Source organism: Pteropus medius, unplaced genomic scaffold (genome assembly GCF_902729225.1).
Source record: "Pteropus medius unplaced genomic scaffold, Ma_sr-lr_union100, whole genome shotgun sequence".
In the NCBI taxonomy this organism is placed as follows: Eukaryota; Metazoa; Chordata; class Mammalia; order Chiroptera; family Pteropodidae; genus Pteropus; species Pteropus medius.
Genome location: NW_024346667.1, coordinates 7,057,762 through 7,072,966, shown reverse-complemented (window position 1 = coordinate 7,072,966; position 15,205 = coordinate 7,057,762). Strand labels below are relative to the sequence as shown.

Here is a 15,205-nt window from a genome sequence, read left to right as displayed (position 1 = left end):
TTCTTTCTTTCTTTCTTTCTTTCTGTCTTTCTGTCTTTCTGTCTTTCTTTCTGTCTTTCTTTCTGTCTTTATATATGTAATATTTCTATATAATATAAAATACATTTATGTATAATATATATAAAAATATACAGAGATCTATATATATAAATATAATGACATGCAAACATACAATCATCAAAGAAATAGAGCAAAAGTGAGTGACATAGGAAAAAAGAACTTTTCCAAGGAGAATGCTGATGAGGAGAGAAGGTGATGAAGCTGAATTGTGGGTCAGAAGAGTTTGTGGAGGATGGAGATGATCAAGATGTCAGGTTTCTGAACAAGTCAGCCAACTTTCCAATCCATCTGCCAAGAGTGTAGCCCAGTTCTGCCTCAGCCGAGTGACCCATCTGTGAGTCTTGGCTACTGGAGACAAAAGTGTTGCTATCTCTTCGAAGAACTGGGCACAATTGCAGAGCAATGCACACTAGCATTTTTGTTAGGAGTTGGCAAGTTCACAATTAGCGCAGTTGTTTCAGAAAGTGTGCGAATGCACTATGCTTCATGTCATTAATGTCGGCAGTGTGCTAGGAATAAAAGGATCTCTAGGGGAGGGGGTACGTGAGTTTTAATTATTCAAATACATGCAGAATTATACAGCCTTAAAGACTCCATTTCTGAAGCTCCTTCCTGCAGCCACACAATGTGTTAGATTCTACAAAGTGTTCAAAATAACTTTCTCACTTTGACTTAGGAATTGAAAAGAGGTCCATTAATTCTTTCAGGCTACCAGGTGATCATTTAGTCATTTCTGTTGTGGAGAAAAGAAAAAAGAAAAAAAAAGAAAAGAAATCAGAAATGACAGAAAACTGGACTGATAAAAATCTCTTGGTCAACATCATCGCTTTTTCTTTTTTTAATTGCAGCAGCTCAGAGGCAGTCTATCATTGTAATTCCCATGGTTTTTTTTTTATTCAGTCATGTTTATCAAATGTTGTTATCATTGCTTTCCCTTCTCTTTTTTTTAATCTAAAAATAAATATTGAGGGTCCTATCATTTAAATATCAAATATTATAGTCTACGTTGTATGCCTCTGACAAGTTACATCTCCAGAGAAAAGGTATTTAACTTCAGGCCACCAAGATGCCATTTTGTGTTGGGCTGCCAGGTCAAGGAGTGGATCAAAGGAGACTGCTTCTCAATCCTTTGTGTATTAATCGACAAGCATTTAACAAGGGGCCTCTGGTACTCAGCATGGTGTTAGGTGCTATAAGATATATAAATATATGTTATGGATCTATAAACAAAAAGGCAAACATAAATATATAGGGGAAAATATCAGATTTAAAAAAAAACTTTAGTGGGTTCAGAGGCAGTATGTGTGGTGAAAGTGTGTTTTGATAGGGAGTGGATCAAAAGACTATTCTACAACAGCCAGTTAATAGAGTTTTGGGTTTTCAGGATCTCATAATCTAGTTAGGGAGACAAATTATATTTACAGTAGAGAATTAATGATCGCTAAATAGTTTGGTCTTAATTACCAGTGCAGTGTAAGTTTATAAAAGGAAAAACCAGGTTGGCTTGAGTAAATGGTTTGCTCTATGAAGTTGTTGAAATTAAGATGGGATGAATAATTTATGTTATAAAGAACTAGTCAAGCACAAAGTCTGAAATTGTTATCATACACATATATGCACACACACACATGCTCTGAAGCAACTCCCCTGAGCAAGGGAATGATAATCAATTGAGAGCCATAACATGTGCCGGGCGCTGTGCCAGGTGCTGGGGGCACCAACATGCCTACTAATGGAGCTCACAAAGAGACATCTGAGCAATTCGATTTAGCTGCAGGCCACAGGACAGACAGGAATAGGGAGAGTCTAGAGCTAAGGAGACTAGCTATGAGAATGGGCAGGGGGATGATGAGGGCCCGGACTGGTGTGTTGGGAGAGCAGGGGAAAAGTGAATCTGAAAGGCACTGAGGTACTTGGAGCCTGGATAAAGACATGAAAAACAGAGAAGCAGTAAGGAGGGCAGACACATGGGAGCAATGGTGATATCAGCAACTGAATTGGGGTACTTGAAAGGCAGCCAATTAGAATAATGGAGATGAAAATTTTGAAGATATTAAAAGTTAGTGACGGAACATACACATTGAAATAAGTGATAGGAAGATGGAATTATGGACTGATGCAAGATAAATGAGAATGGATGAATTCTCCAGGAACTGAGGAGAGAGAGAGAGGGAGGAAGGAAGAGAGAGAAAGAGTGCAAGAGCTATGAGAGAAAAAGATGAGAGAGATGAGAGGGAGATATCTGAGCCTTGAGGGCATCCCCAGAGTTAGAGCAAGAGCTGGGAGGGAAAGAAAGAGGGAATCAAAAGTAGTTGAAAAGGTCAAGAAGAAGTTGGAAAATACAGTGTCACTGACTCTAAGGGAGGAAAGAATGTGAAGGAGTGGGTTGTCAGGGTGGTTAAATGCCACAGGGAGGCCGACGAGAATGAAAACCAAGATAAAGCCATTATTGTATAAGACTGCACTCTATTAAACAGCCTGTGGGTTTTCTGTTTTAAAATTAAATGAAAAGTATCAGATATTAATAAGCTCTGAAATAAAGCATATATGCAAATGAACAACATCAAAGATTCAGTGACCTGCAGGGCTGAGATATCAGTTTCTGATAATCACATAGCACTTTTTTTTTCAAAGCATCTTTGAAGACATTATTTCAACTAAATTTTTACAACATTCCTCGGATGATTCTAGCCTAAAAGAAGCCAAATTTCCTGTTTTCATCATTTACTTGCTCAATTACCACTTGTGTTTGTACAGCTATCAATAGTACTAACAATAAATTATTCTCCAGGAACTTTGCTGACAGAAAATGAAAGATGGTGATAATGATTTTACTTAGTAAAAATACCCAACATTTATATAAAATAAAATGGTTTCACACATGTAATTTCATTTTGCCGTCAACTGCTCTGTGAAATAAGTCTCATTATCTCCATTTTACATGTGTGAGAAGCTTTTAAAAACCAATGCCCCCCCCCAAATACATTGAACAGGGCTAAAATACACAAAATAAATGAGCTTCTCATGTTTAATGAACTTAAGTTCTGCTAGGAACAATAAAGTAGATCTTATCATAGAACAAGAAAATAATCTGATCACATCAAGACACATCAAGACACCTTGTTAAATGCTTGTCGATTAATACACAAAGGATTGAGAAGCAGTCTCCTTTGATCCACTCCTTGACCTGGCAGCCCAACACAAAATGGCATGTATCCCCTTTCCATAAATAGAGTATAAAACTGCTTATTCGAAAGTCTCATAAATTTCTGTTAGAAAATTTTTGGTCGCAAATGACAAAAGCCACCTTAATCTCATTTAAAGAATAAAAGTGACAGGGGTTTTTTGGCTTAATAATTGAAAAGTCTAAGGGTAGAAGTTCAGGCTAAAGGTTCAGATATGACTGAAGCCAAGTGCAATTCAAGCTGAAAAAGAGCAAATTCAGAGCTTGGATGGGCTGCGAGTGCATGTATCACCTGCATGTGTGTGTGCTCACATGTGTGTTTTGGGTGAGTAGTGGGAGAGCAAGGATAAAAGTCAGCCCTACCAGAAATGCAAGGACGTGGAGTAGGGAAGGGGTGATTCTCTATAGGAAAATCAAGGTGCTCCTAGCAGAATAAAGAAGAATGGATGCTGGGCAGGCAGAACCAGCAGAGCTCCAAAATGGTTGCTGTCCTCAGTGTTCCACCAACCTAGCTGAAATTCCCTTCGATATTTCTCACTGTTTAAGACTTTGGGACTTAGGAGTTTCCTACAATGATACAGCTACTCTAGGGCAAAGATTCTCTATCTTAGCAACACTAGAATCACCAGAGTAGCCAAAAAATGCTTTTAAAAATATACATGCCTGAGCCTAACCTCTCAAGTGAAGTCCAGATGTTGGACTTTCACACCTCAAGCTTTGTCCATGCAGTGTTTGAAAGAAATAGTAAATTTGGCAAAGTTAATAGCAGGAGATATCATTTCATCATCCTGTAGCTTTTCTTTCCTTCTCCCCATGCTCTCAGAAGACTTGTGGACAGAATGGGCATCCCATAAATATTGGCAGAATTGAATATAGTGGAACTTAATTGAGAGAATATACTATACCATCCATGTCCGTGTGTTTTCCTCCTTTGAGTATATGAGATTCCTGCGTTCTGTTTGAGACTTACTGTCTTCAAGTCAAGAAAAGCGGTGGAAAAAATGAGGAGGAATCATATGCGTGCTCAGGGATCCTCCCGTCCAGTAGGGGAGAGAGCTGAGTTTACAGGAATTACTGTTCCGGGCTCGGGGAGCTCCCAGCACCGATCGACAATCTACCCCATCTTAGGAAATCAAAAGGTGTTCAAGCCTTAACTGAAATTTAGAAGTAAGAGAGGGAGTATGGAGTTTGCTTAGCGTGTGTGAAGTCCATGAAGCAAAAAGAAGCCTGACCCATGTGGGATCTTGCAAGTTCATTCTGGCTAGAGAACAGCGCCTAAGGGCAGAGTGGCCAGGGCCGAAGCTGGAGGAAAGAACAGGGACAGAAGAGGCAAATTTATTTTTACTCATGTGCTCAGGGCTCTAAAGAAGTGTTTATTACAGACCAGAATCCTACACATGCTATCATGTTGAGCTTGCACATGTTATATTTGTGAGTTGAAGAGAAAAATTACTGTTTTAAACTGGATTTTAAAAATCAGTCCGGAAATGAATCCACATGGCCTCCCTCAAACCACTGCGGTTTGGTGGTCCTGTGCTGCAGAGGCGCGGCTCGGCCACAGGGGCGCAGTGCAGCTCAGCGGACAGTGGGAGCCGGAGACGACCGGCTGAGGGGCGGGGTTCCCTGGAACCCCGCCCCATATCAACAAATACGGTTCTTGAACTAAATGGAGCACACTGTTCCCACTTCTCCATGCTTCCTTCCTCTACTATCCATCGCCTGCCGCCAGCCAAACAACACAACAAACGCCTATCGAGTATAATGTGCGTGGAGAACAAAAATTTTTGTAAAATGATAGTCCCTACAGGACTTGCTTATATGGCCCCATATCCCAGTAAATAGTGTGGTTGCTGTGTAAAAATTTGGAAATAACCAAAATGTCCAATGATCGAGGGCTGACTAAATGACTTGGGGAATGTTCATACAGAGAAATACAGTCTACCCATTAAAAGGTAGAAAAAATGATAATTAGAAAACGTTAAATAAAAAATAAATCCAAACAATATATAATGAGATCCTAATTTTATTAAGACGTTTATATAATAAGTATTTGCATAGAATAAGCCGCTGGAAGTTACCAGTGATAATCTCTTGATGGTAGAATTACTGTTGTTATTTATTTTCTTCTTTATAGTGTCTTGCATTTTACAAAATAATGAATATGAATATTTTATATTTAGGAGAAAATGAATGAGGGAAGTCCCAAAACAAATAAGTAAATATTCATCCCACCTTATGCAAAAGCATAAACAATTCTGTAATTTTGTTACACTTACACGAGACTACGTTGGTTCACAGGTCTGATTCCATGTTTGCATATTAACAGTATCACCACTGACACAGGCCAGGAACTGAGAAGCATTCGCACAAGTCTTCGGAAGAGCAATGAAACATGAGGACAAACTAGTAGTGATTATAGATTCTTGTTTATTTTCTTCCGAATACTTTTCTGTGTTTTTCAAATTTTCTATGGAAAGCATGTACAGATTTCATTTAAAAATATAAAAATAATAGCAGGTAGAGATACTACAAAATGAAAAACAAGTGAATAGGAAGGAGGAATGAAGATTCGAAGGTCTATCTTACAGTAAGAGAGTTCTTTCTCTGGTTTGAAATAGGATCTTGTAAGATAGCCATCATTTTTTTATGCTAATAATTACTATTTTTATAAATATATGTTTCTAATCTTAAAACTTAAACAATTTAAAACTTTACTTTAAAATCTTTTTTAAAATTACATTTATGTGTTTTTTGTGAAAAATAACCGGTAATTCTTTCACTTAGAACTGTAAATATTTTGTTATATATCCTTCCTGATATATAAATAGATATTTTTAAACAAAGTAGGAACCTATTTTTTTGTGACCTGCTAAATTTACATAACTATATATACACTGAAGTTTTCCCCGTGTCATTAAATATGTGATTTTTGATGGTTGTGCTGCATACTTATTTTAACACGTGTACCAAATTCATTCAACTAATCTCCTATTGTTAAATATCTGTTTATTTTCTAGTTTTTAGATACTAAGAACAATGGTGATTTTAATATCTTTGTTCCTGTGTGTGTTTGATACTTTTTTTTTAGTGTATGTTGCTAGAACTGAATTGCTGGGTCAATGACTTTTCAGCCATTTGCCTAATGAGATATAGAAAGGGGGCTCTCTCACTAGTATCTATTTCGAATACTATAGTGTTATAATAAGCCTTAAAATCAGGTAAGGTTAGTCATCCAACTTTGTTCTTCCTTTTCGAAGTTGCTTTGGCTATTCCAGGTCTTTTGCATTTCCATATGAATTTTAGAATTGCTTGTCAGTTTCTCCCAAAAACAATCTTCTGGAATTTTGATTGGGATAGCATTGAATCTAGAAATCACTTTGAGAAGAATTTACATAATTTCACTGAAAACTTATCTAAGTTTTTAAAAATTGATAAACTTTTTTAGAGTACTGTTAGTTTTACAGGAAAATTGATTGGAAAGTACAGAGTTCCCACATACCCTCTTCACCGTGCCCCAGTTTCTCATCTTTTTTACATCATGAATTATTGTGGTACATTTGTTATAACTGATGAGCTAATATTGACACATTATTATTAACTAAAGTGTATAGTTTATGTTACATAGGATTTACTCTTTGTATTGTACATTTGGTGGGTTTTAACAAATATGTAATAACACGTATCCACCATTATAGTATCATACAGATTAGTTTTTTTTTTTTTTGATTTTTGTGTATTGATCTTGTCTCCTACAACCTTACTAAACTCATTGTTAGTTCTAGTGACTTTTATGTAGATTCTATTGGATTTTCTATGTAGATAATCATATTGTCTGAAAATAAGAGCAGTTTTCTTTCTTTCCAGAACTTCTAGTAAAATGTTGAAAAGAAGTATTGATCCACTCTAGGTTCCTGATCTTAGAGGTAATGCATTCGATCTGTCACAGTTAAGTATGATATTAGTTGTAGATTTTTTGTGGATGCCTTTTATAAGGTTAAGGAAGTTCCCTAGTTTGCTAAGAAAATGGATGTTGGATTTTTTTCCAATGCCTTTCTATATTTACTCAGACGATCATATGGTTACTCTTTCTTAATATAAAATGGCGACATATTGATTAATTTTCTAATGTTAAGCTCACGCTACATTCCTGGGGTAAACCCCACTTGGTCATGTTATTAGATTTTGTTTAGAATTTTTTCACATCTATGTTAATGAGTGACATTGACCTATAGTTTTCTTGTAATGTGTATTTGTCTAGTTTTGGTGTTAAGGGAATGCCAGTATCATGGAATGAATCAGAAAGTATTTCCTTCTTTTAAATTTTCTAGAAAGTTTGTGTATAATTGATATTATTTCTTCTTTAGATGTTTGATAGTATTTACCAGCAAAGCAATTTGGCCCTTTGGGGGAAGGTTCTTAACTACATATTCAATTTTGTTTGTAAGCATATAGGGCTATTTAAGTTACCCGATTCTTCTTGAGCGAGCTTTGGCAGTTTGTGCCTTTTAAAAATGTTTTCCCTCTGACTCAGGTAGTTTCCTCATACACATGCACTAGTTCATACTCTGCTGAATACTCAAGGGGGCCTTCTGTATATCTTCAGGGTTATCTCTCTGTGCATCTGTGCAGTCCTTTCTCCTCTGGTACTCTGTCCTGTGAACACTATCAACTGCATCCCAACTCAGAAATTCCACTGAGCTGTGCCTGGCTCTGCCTCCCTGCACCGCAGCCTGGAACCTCTCCTAAAGTAGTAAGCTGTAGCAATCATAGGGCTTTCCTTGCTTGTTTCCTATCTTCCAGAGATCATTCTCCTTCATTGCCTGTTGTCCATTGCCTTGAACACTATTGTGGAATGCTTTCTTTTTCTTTTTCAGGCAGGAGATGTGGAAACAGAAGTCCCTTATGTGTTATATCTTCAGAGCAAAGTTTTTCCTCTTAATAGTCCAAAATCATTTATTTATTTATTTATCTATCTATCTATTTATTTATTTATTTATTTATTTTTTACACCTAGAGCACCTGGTCTTCCTAGGAGGTCTCCCATCCAAGTACTAACCAGGCCTGACCTTGATTAGCTTCTGAGATCAGACGGGATCAGGCGTGTTCAGGGTGGTATGGCCGTAGACTAAAAATTCTTAATATATATTTGGCAGATGCTAGATGTCGTTGAACAACAATGAATTCATCAAAAAATGTTTTGAAATTAATTTGAGAATTCCTGATAAGTCTTCATTATTTACTCTGTGAAAACACTATAAACTATAAAGCTCTATATAGTTTTAAGTATTGTTATGTTGTCCATGCTGTACAAAAGCTACATATATATGTGTGTGTGTGTATATATATATATATGTATGTATATGTATATATTTGGCAGTGATTAAAGTGGCATGAATAGTCCCAACTTACATTGTACTCCTGCTTTCTAAAAAGATTTAGAAGCAACTGAATGATGAAACAGGAAAATAATGTCATGAAATGCTTAATTTTGGTAACTTTACCAGTTATATTTAATAAGTTAAAATTTCTACCTTAATGAGTCATTACACATAAAGATCTTGGATAGGACTATTTTAAAAGTTTGTATTGAGGAAGGCTTTTCCTTAATTTATTGCCTTTAGGAGTTCCAGAACTTTAGGAAATTTTTGAATGAAAAGAAAGATAGCAAAAATTATGATGATTGATAAACATTAGAAACAAAAGTCAAAATACCCATTCAGAGCTGCAGATATAAAACTGTACCTATCATGGTTTAAGTTAAGTATGCTCTAATGCTCACTGAAATCTACAAAGTTAAATTATTTTATAAATGATAAAATAATTACGTTACCCAAAATGATGGCAGGAATCACAGTAAGTGCTTTTGCAGCACTGAATTCTATTGAGGTTTTTTTAAAAATTACTGCTTATTGCTTAAGGATATTTTAGCAAACTATTTCTTAAAACTTTTTTTTTAATCTATAGTAGATATTTTTAATTTCGTATGAGTGGGAAGAAGAATAAACATAGGAGAGCTTGAAGATAAAGATTAAGTCTGTGAGAAGAATTCTCCTCTTCAGAGAAACACACTCTTTTATCTTGTCACTATATGACAGAGTAACAAGCACTGGCCAATCAGCCAAATAAATAAATAAATAGCAACCAACTCTTTCAAGACCACTTTGTTAGCATTCACAGGTTAACTGTTTCTAAGGCTCTAGAGATGAATTTACTGTGAATCTTTCTTGAGGAAAATTCTATTTTTTCCCCCCCGTTAAATTCCTCCCACTTTCCACCCTTGACCCATGGACGTTGCCATTTCCCCATAAGAGCTGGATCTCTGAAGGCGGGGCATCTCCTCCTGCTACCGGGGTCGGGCCTGGTGCACCCGGGCCTGGTGCACCCGGGCCTGGTGCACCTGGGGCCTGGGCCATGGTTCCATCTGGGGCACTAACCCAGGACCTTGTGTGCAAAGCAGACATGCTAACCACTACACTATGGAGCCACCCCCAAATTTCTATTTTCTTAATGATGAAAGATGAATAAAACTAGCTCTTTGATGGGTGGAAAGTAGTGTAATATATATTTTTAATGAATAAGATTACAGAATGTCATAAACAAAATCAACCGAACGAACTCTGAATCAAACTTGGTTCTGTATTTAGAGTCATCTAGTTTTCATTTATGCAGTTACCACATCCTATCAAATACAGAAACCAGTGAGCAGGATAAATTGGACACCTGACATGGCTTTCTGGTTAAGCAAGTTTCTTCAGGCTTTTCACTGAAACTATCAGGAAATTTCTACCTGACTTGAATAGAACTACAAGACTACAATTTCTTGTAAGAAAAAAAATGCTTATTTACTATTGTATCAATTTGGAGACTCCAGGGTTCAATGAAAACAAACCAGGTATATTTTCCCAATCGGAAATGCAGCACATCAGGCATAGAACTCGTTCTAACCTTCTGCTTCTTCTAAACAAATAAATCCTGCCACAACTACAGGGGTGCTGTCCAGTGTGAATTATTTTTTAAGAGGGAAATTTTATTCTTTTTCTTTTTAAAAAATCACTCATAATAGCTCTGAAACATGCTACAACATGGATGAACCCTGAAGACATTCTGCTAAGTGAAATAAGCCACACACAAAAAAGATAATACTTTATGATTCCACTTTATGAGGTTCCTAGAGTATTCAAATTCATAGAGACAGAAAGTAGAATGGAAGTTGCTTGGGGCTGTGGGGTGTATTAAAGTAATACAGAGTTTAATTTTGTAAGATGAAAAGAGTTCTAGTGATAGGTTGCACAATGTGAATGTACTTAATATTACTGAGCTGTACACTTAAAAATGGTTAAAATGTTAAGTTTCATATGTGTATTTTGCCACAATTAAAAAAAAATCGACCAACCTATAGTGATTTCCCCTTGCTGACAACAATAATTCCCAGTATCTTTTTTCATTAAGGCACACATAGAAGTGATCACTAGCACTCTAAGTTAAATGAGCAAAGTTGTTGCAGGCCAGAGTTGACTAGTTGGGTTCTCTGGCTGTCATAGGCTCCATATGTTTTCCAGAAAGTCTGGAAGGATCAACCATTTGGAACTTCAGTCATCCATTCACAGACCTCTGGTTGAGAATACCTGCTCGTGTTCTTCAGCAGAGCCTCTAAGACTCTTCACGGTCTGGCCCAACTCTGTTCTTCCTAGGACTATTTTATTGCATGTACCTGAAATCCAACACAAACCTGTTTAAATAAAAAAAGCCTTATATATCTAAGTAATGGACTATAGGCAAGGATGCTTTGAGTACTGCATATAGTTTTGGTGGACTTATGCTCATCTACTCTTTGACTGGATATCGGCTTCATTTTTCAGAAATGCTCAAAGTTACTGAGTTTTAATCAGAAGTAGAACTGCTTTGCAAAATGTTTAGTATCTTTAGTGTGCATGTTTTTGGACATGCCTCTTGACATCCATAGGAAGAGCTTCTCTAGGGAAATGTTTCTCTAGTTCTCCACAGATGGTCACATCCTGCTTCTCAAACTTTAGTGTGTTTACAAGTCACCTGAGAACTTGTTAAAATGCAGTTTCTTATTCTCTGTGTTTGGAGTGGGCTCTACCTTTTGCATTTCTAACATTAACCCTGATGATGCTGGTCCAAGGGCCATATTTGGAATATCAAGGCATTAGGAAAAGTTCAGAAATGTTCGGGAGCATTTTTGATTGTCACGTGACTGGGAGCACTTCTGGTGGTTAGTGGAGGGGATGTTTAAACTTTCTGCAATGTGCAGAAGAGTTCTACATAATGAAGAATTGCCCCACTCAAATACCAGTAACTCTCCCTTTACAAAAGTGCTCTCATGCCCGAAGTGTTGCACACCTAGTGGCATCCTAAATATTTTAGGATGAAAGTCAGTAAACTTTTCATACTACATCAATGTAGAATGTGACACTCAAGAAAAATTAAAACCACAGTAAATGTTTAAAGGTCACCATTAAGGTTTTTCTTTTGGGTTAAAAAATGCCATTAAGGTTTTAGTATCTGTTTTTCATGTGCTTAGACCAGAATTCAACCTGATTCCAAATCCTGTTTATAATCTAAAATAAACAAGCAGTGTTGAGAAACCAGATTCTTCCTCATGGAGAGATTCACACTTAAGTGATATAAATATAAATGCCTGTATATATGGGTGGAGCAGGTGCTTTGAGGTATTTTAGATAAAATGTGGATTCCATGCTTGACGGAAGCATGCCAGTGCAGATTAGATTCCATCTTCACTGCACCCGTTTTCTCCTTCTTACACTATTTCTTCGTTAAATATTTGGTTATATCATTCATTATACTAGGTTCTGAACATTAAGCCAAAATGACATGGTCTGTGTTTCTGGAAGTATGTGTAATGTCAAGGAAACAGTCTCTAGTCCCAGACAGCCTGGTTTCAAAGCCTGGCTCCAAAGCCTGGCTCAGCTGAACACTAAATTGTGTAACCTTAAGCAAATAATTTAACTACTTAGATTCTCAGCAGTAAAATTGGGTAATACCAGCACTTCCTGCGGTTGTTATAAGCATTTAATAGATGAAAAACATTTATTATAATGCCAAGCACATGGTAAGCATTCAGTAGATATTTATTACTATGAAAATATCCATTTGCATTTGTTATGGGAGTATGTATGTTTTATGGTATAGAATAGGAAGACAAAGGAATGTCATATACAGAGAACATTGTTTTCATAATAAATGTGAAATGGTTCCCAGGATAAAGAAAAAGGAGTGTTTCCGTACAATTGAATAATATTCGATAGTTTAGATTGGAGATTCTCACTTTACTGTTCATCAGAATTACCCAGAGGGTTTGTTAAACCGTAGATTGCAGGGCCGTACCTTCAAAGTTTTTGATTCATTGGGTGAGGGGCGTAGCCTAGAATTTGCATACTAAGGAGTTCTCAGGTGCTGCTGGTGCTGCTGGTCAGGGAACACACTTTGAGAATCATTGGTTTAAATCCGGATTTTTCAACCTTGGCACTGGCATTTTAAACTAGATAATTCTTGGTGGGGGTGGAGGTTGTCCTGTGCATTGTAGGGTATTTAGCAGCATCCCTGGCCTCTGCCCACTTGATGCCAGTAGCACCTCTTCTTCTTCCCCTATTATGACAACCAAAAATATCTCCAGACATTGCCAAATGTTCCCTGGTGAGGCAAAATTGCTTCCTGTTGAGAACTATTGGCTTAGAAGAATGAGCTAGTAATGTGAACTAATGTTAAAAATATAGTTTATAGTTAAAAAAGCAGACTGCAAAAAAGACATACTGATATTATTCATCCATTAATGTAAAATTTAGAAACACACAAAACAATATATTCTTATGGATACAGATGTAGTTATTAAAATTTAAAAAAATATGGAATGGAAGGACACAGCAAAATCATTAAAATGGTTGCCTATGAGGAGAGAAGAAAGGCAATGAGCCTGGGGCTGAGTATTCTATCTGTAATGTTTGAGTGTATTTTTTTATTATTTAAATATTTTTAAAAAATCAACAGCTCATTTGACAACCCGATCATTTTTGTTAATTGTGAGTAATAAGTATGTGGATGTTTGCTATACTATTCACTGTATTTTCCCATATTTAGAACATTTTTTTCTAAACTAAAAAAGACACAAATATTTAGTAGATAAAAGAACCATCCACATTACAGTTTCTGTTATTTATGTACTAATTGAAAGTGTTGGTTTTAGGGTCAGAAAGCCTAGAGTTCAAATCAAATTTCCACCACTTGTGAGTTTATGATCTTGCTAAACCTCGGTTTTCCTATTTAAAAAGTGGAGATACTCATAGTACAATTGTTGTTACAAGCATTTACTGAAATAATGAGTTTACTGTGTTAGGCCAGGTCCTATGAGAGGTAAGATTACTTTTTAGATTTTCCCCAGTGAGAAGATAGGGAGCTGGCAGAGGTAGGAGAGCCCCCAGGCCACCAGTCAGTCTGTGAGTTTGGAGGTAAAGAAAGAAGGCAGGTTGGATGGGAGCATCCTGGACTGCCCATGCGGGCTATCTCACAGTTTGCCAAGGCTGCTGGGGAGGCCCCTAGCCAGTTAGTTGCCTGTCAGAGGAGTCAGGTGTCTCAAGGACTGAGCCTGCTTTTGTATCTCTATCATGCTCAGGCACTGGCTCAGAGCAACCCATGGGAAGCTTGGTCCAAACAGAACATAGTGTCAGAGCCCAGTATCTGAGGCTCAGATTGAGGCGATTGGAGGTCCAAGAGGAGCAACTGGGCTTCCACAAGTGCATAGCATTGTCCCGAGCACATGGCAATTACTCAATAAACATTAGGCACTATTAACAACGCTAATACACGTATAACAGTAATACTCTTCTGAGTTTGCCGTGCACTCAGAACATAAATGGGTACCTTTTCCATAGTTTCTCCATTCACCAGTTAATGGACATTTAGGTTGCTTCTACCTTTTGGCTGTTGTGAGTAATGCTGCTATGAACGTAGGCGTACAAATATATTTTTGAGATCCTGCCTTCAGTTCTTTTGGGTATATACCCAGAAATGGAATTGCTGGATAATATAGAAATTCCATTTTTAATATTTTGAGGAACCACCATAGTGTTGTTCATAAAAGCTGCACCATTTTACATTCCTACCAACAGTGCCCAAGGGTTCCAGTTGTCCACATCCGTGCCAGTACAGGCACACCTCAGAGATATTGCATGTTTGGTTCCAGGCCACCGCAATAAAGTGAATATTGAAATGAAACAAGTCGTAATATTTTTCCTGGTGGAGGGTGCCTTTAATTTGTAAAAAACACAACACTTGTGAAGTTCAATAAAGCTTAGAGCAGTAAAATGAGGTATGCCTATACTTGTTATGTTCTGGTTTTTGGTAATAGCTATCCTAATGAGTGTTAAGATGGTATCTCATTTTGCTTTTGATTTATATTTTCCTAACAATTAGTGATGCTGAGCATCTTTTTCATGTGCTTGTTGCCACTTGTATATTTTCTTTGGAGAAGTGTCTCGTTAAGTCCGGTGCCCATTTTTTAAATTGGGTTGTTTGTTTTTTTTGTTGTTGAGTGGTAGGAGTTCTTTTTATAGTCTGGATATTAACCCCTTTTTCAGCTATGTGATTTGCAACTATTTTCTCCCATCCCGTAGGTCACCCTTTACTCTGTTGATTGTGTTCTTTGATGCACAGGAGTTTTTAATTTTGATGTAATCCAATTTTTTTCACTTCTGTTGCCTGTGCTTTGATGTCATATCCAAGCTATCATTGCCAAATCTAATGTCATGAAAATTTTTCCTTCTGTTTTCAGAGTTTTAATACTCATGTTTTAGCTCTTATGTTTTGCTCTTTGATCCATTTTAATTTAGTTTTTGTAGAGCTATGGGAGATTTTTGAATAAATGGAGTGACATGCAATGGTTGTGAGCTAAGGATTTAGTAATGATAATAATCATCAATAGTG

At 36.8% G+C, this 15,205-nt stretch overlaps 1 pseudogene; it reads right to left on the bottom strand.

The window, feature by feature from the left end:
* Positions 1 to 8,251: 8,251 nt before the first annotated feature.
* On the bottom strand, positions 8,252 to 8,370 carry LOC120613692 (uncharacterized; annotated as a pseudogene).
* Between the last annotated feature and the right edge of the window lie 6,835 nt (positions 8,371 to 15,205).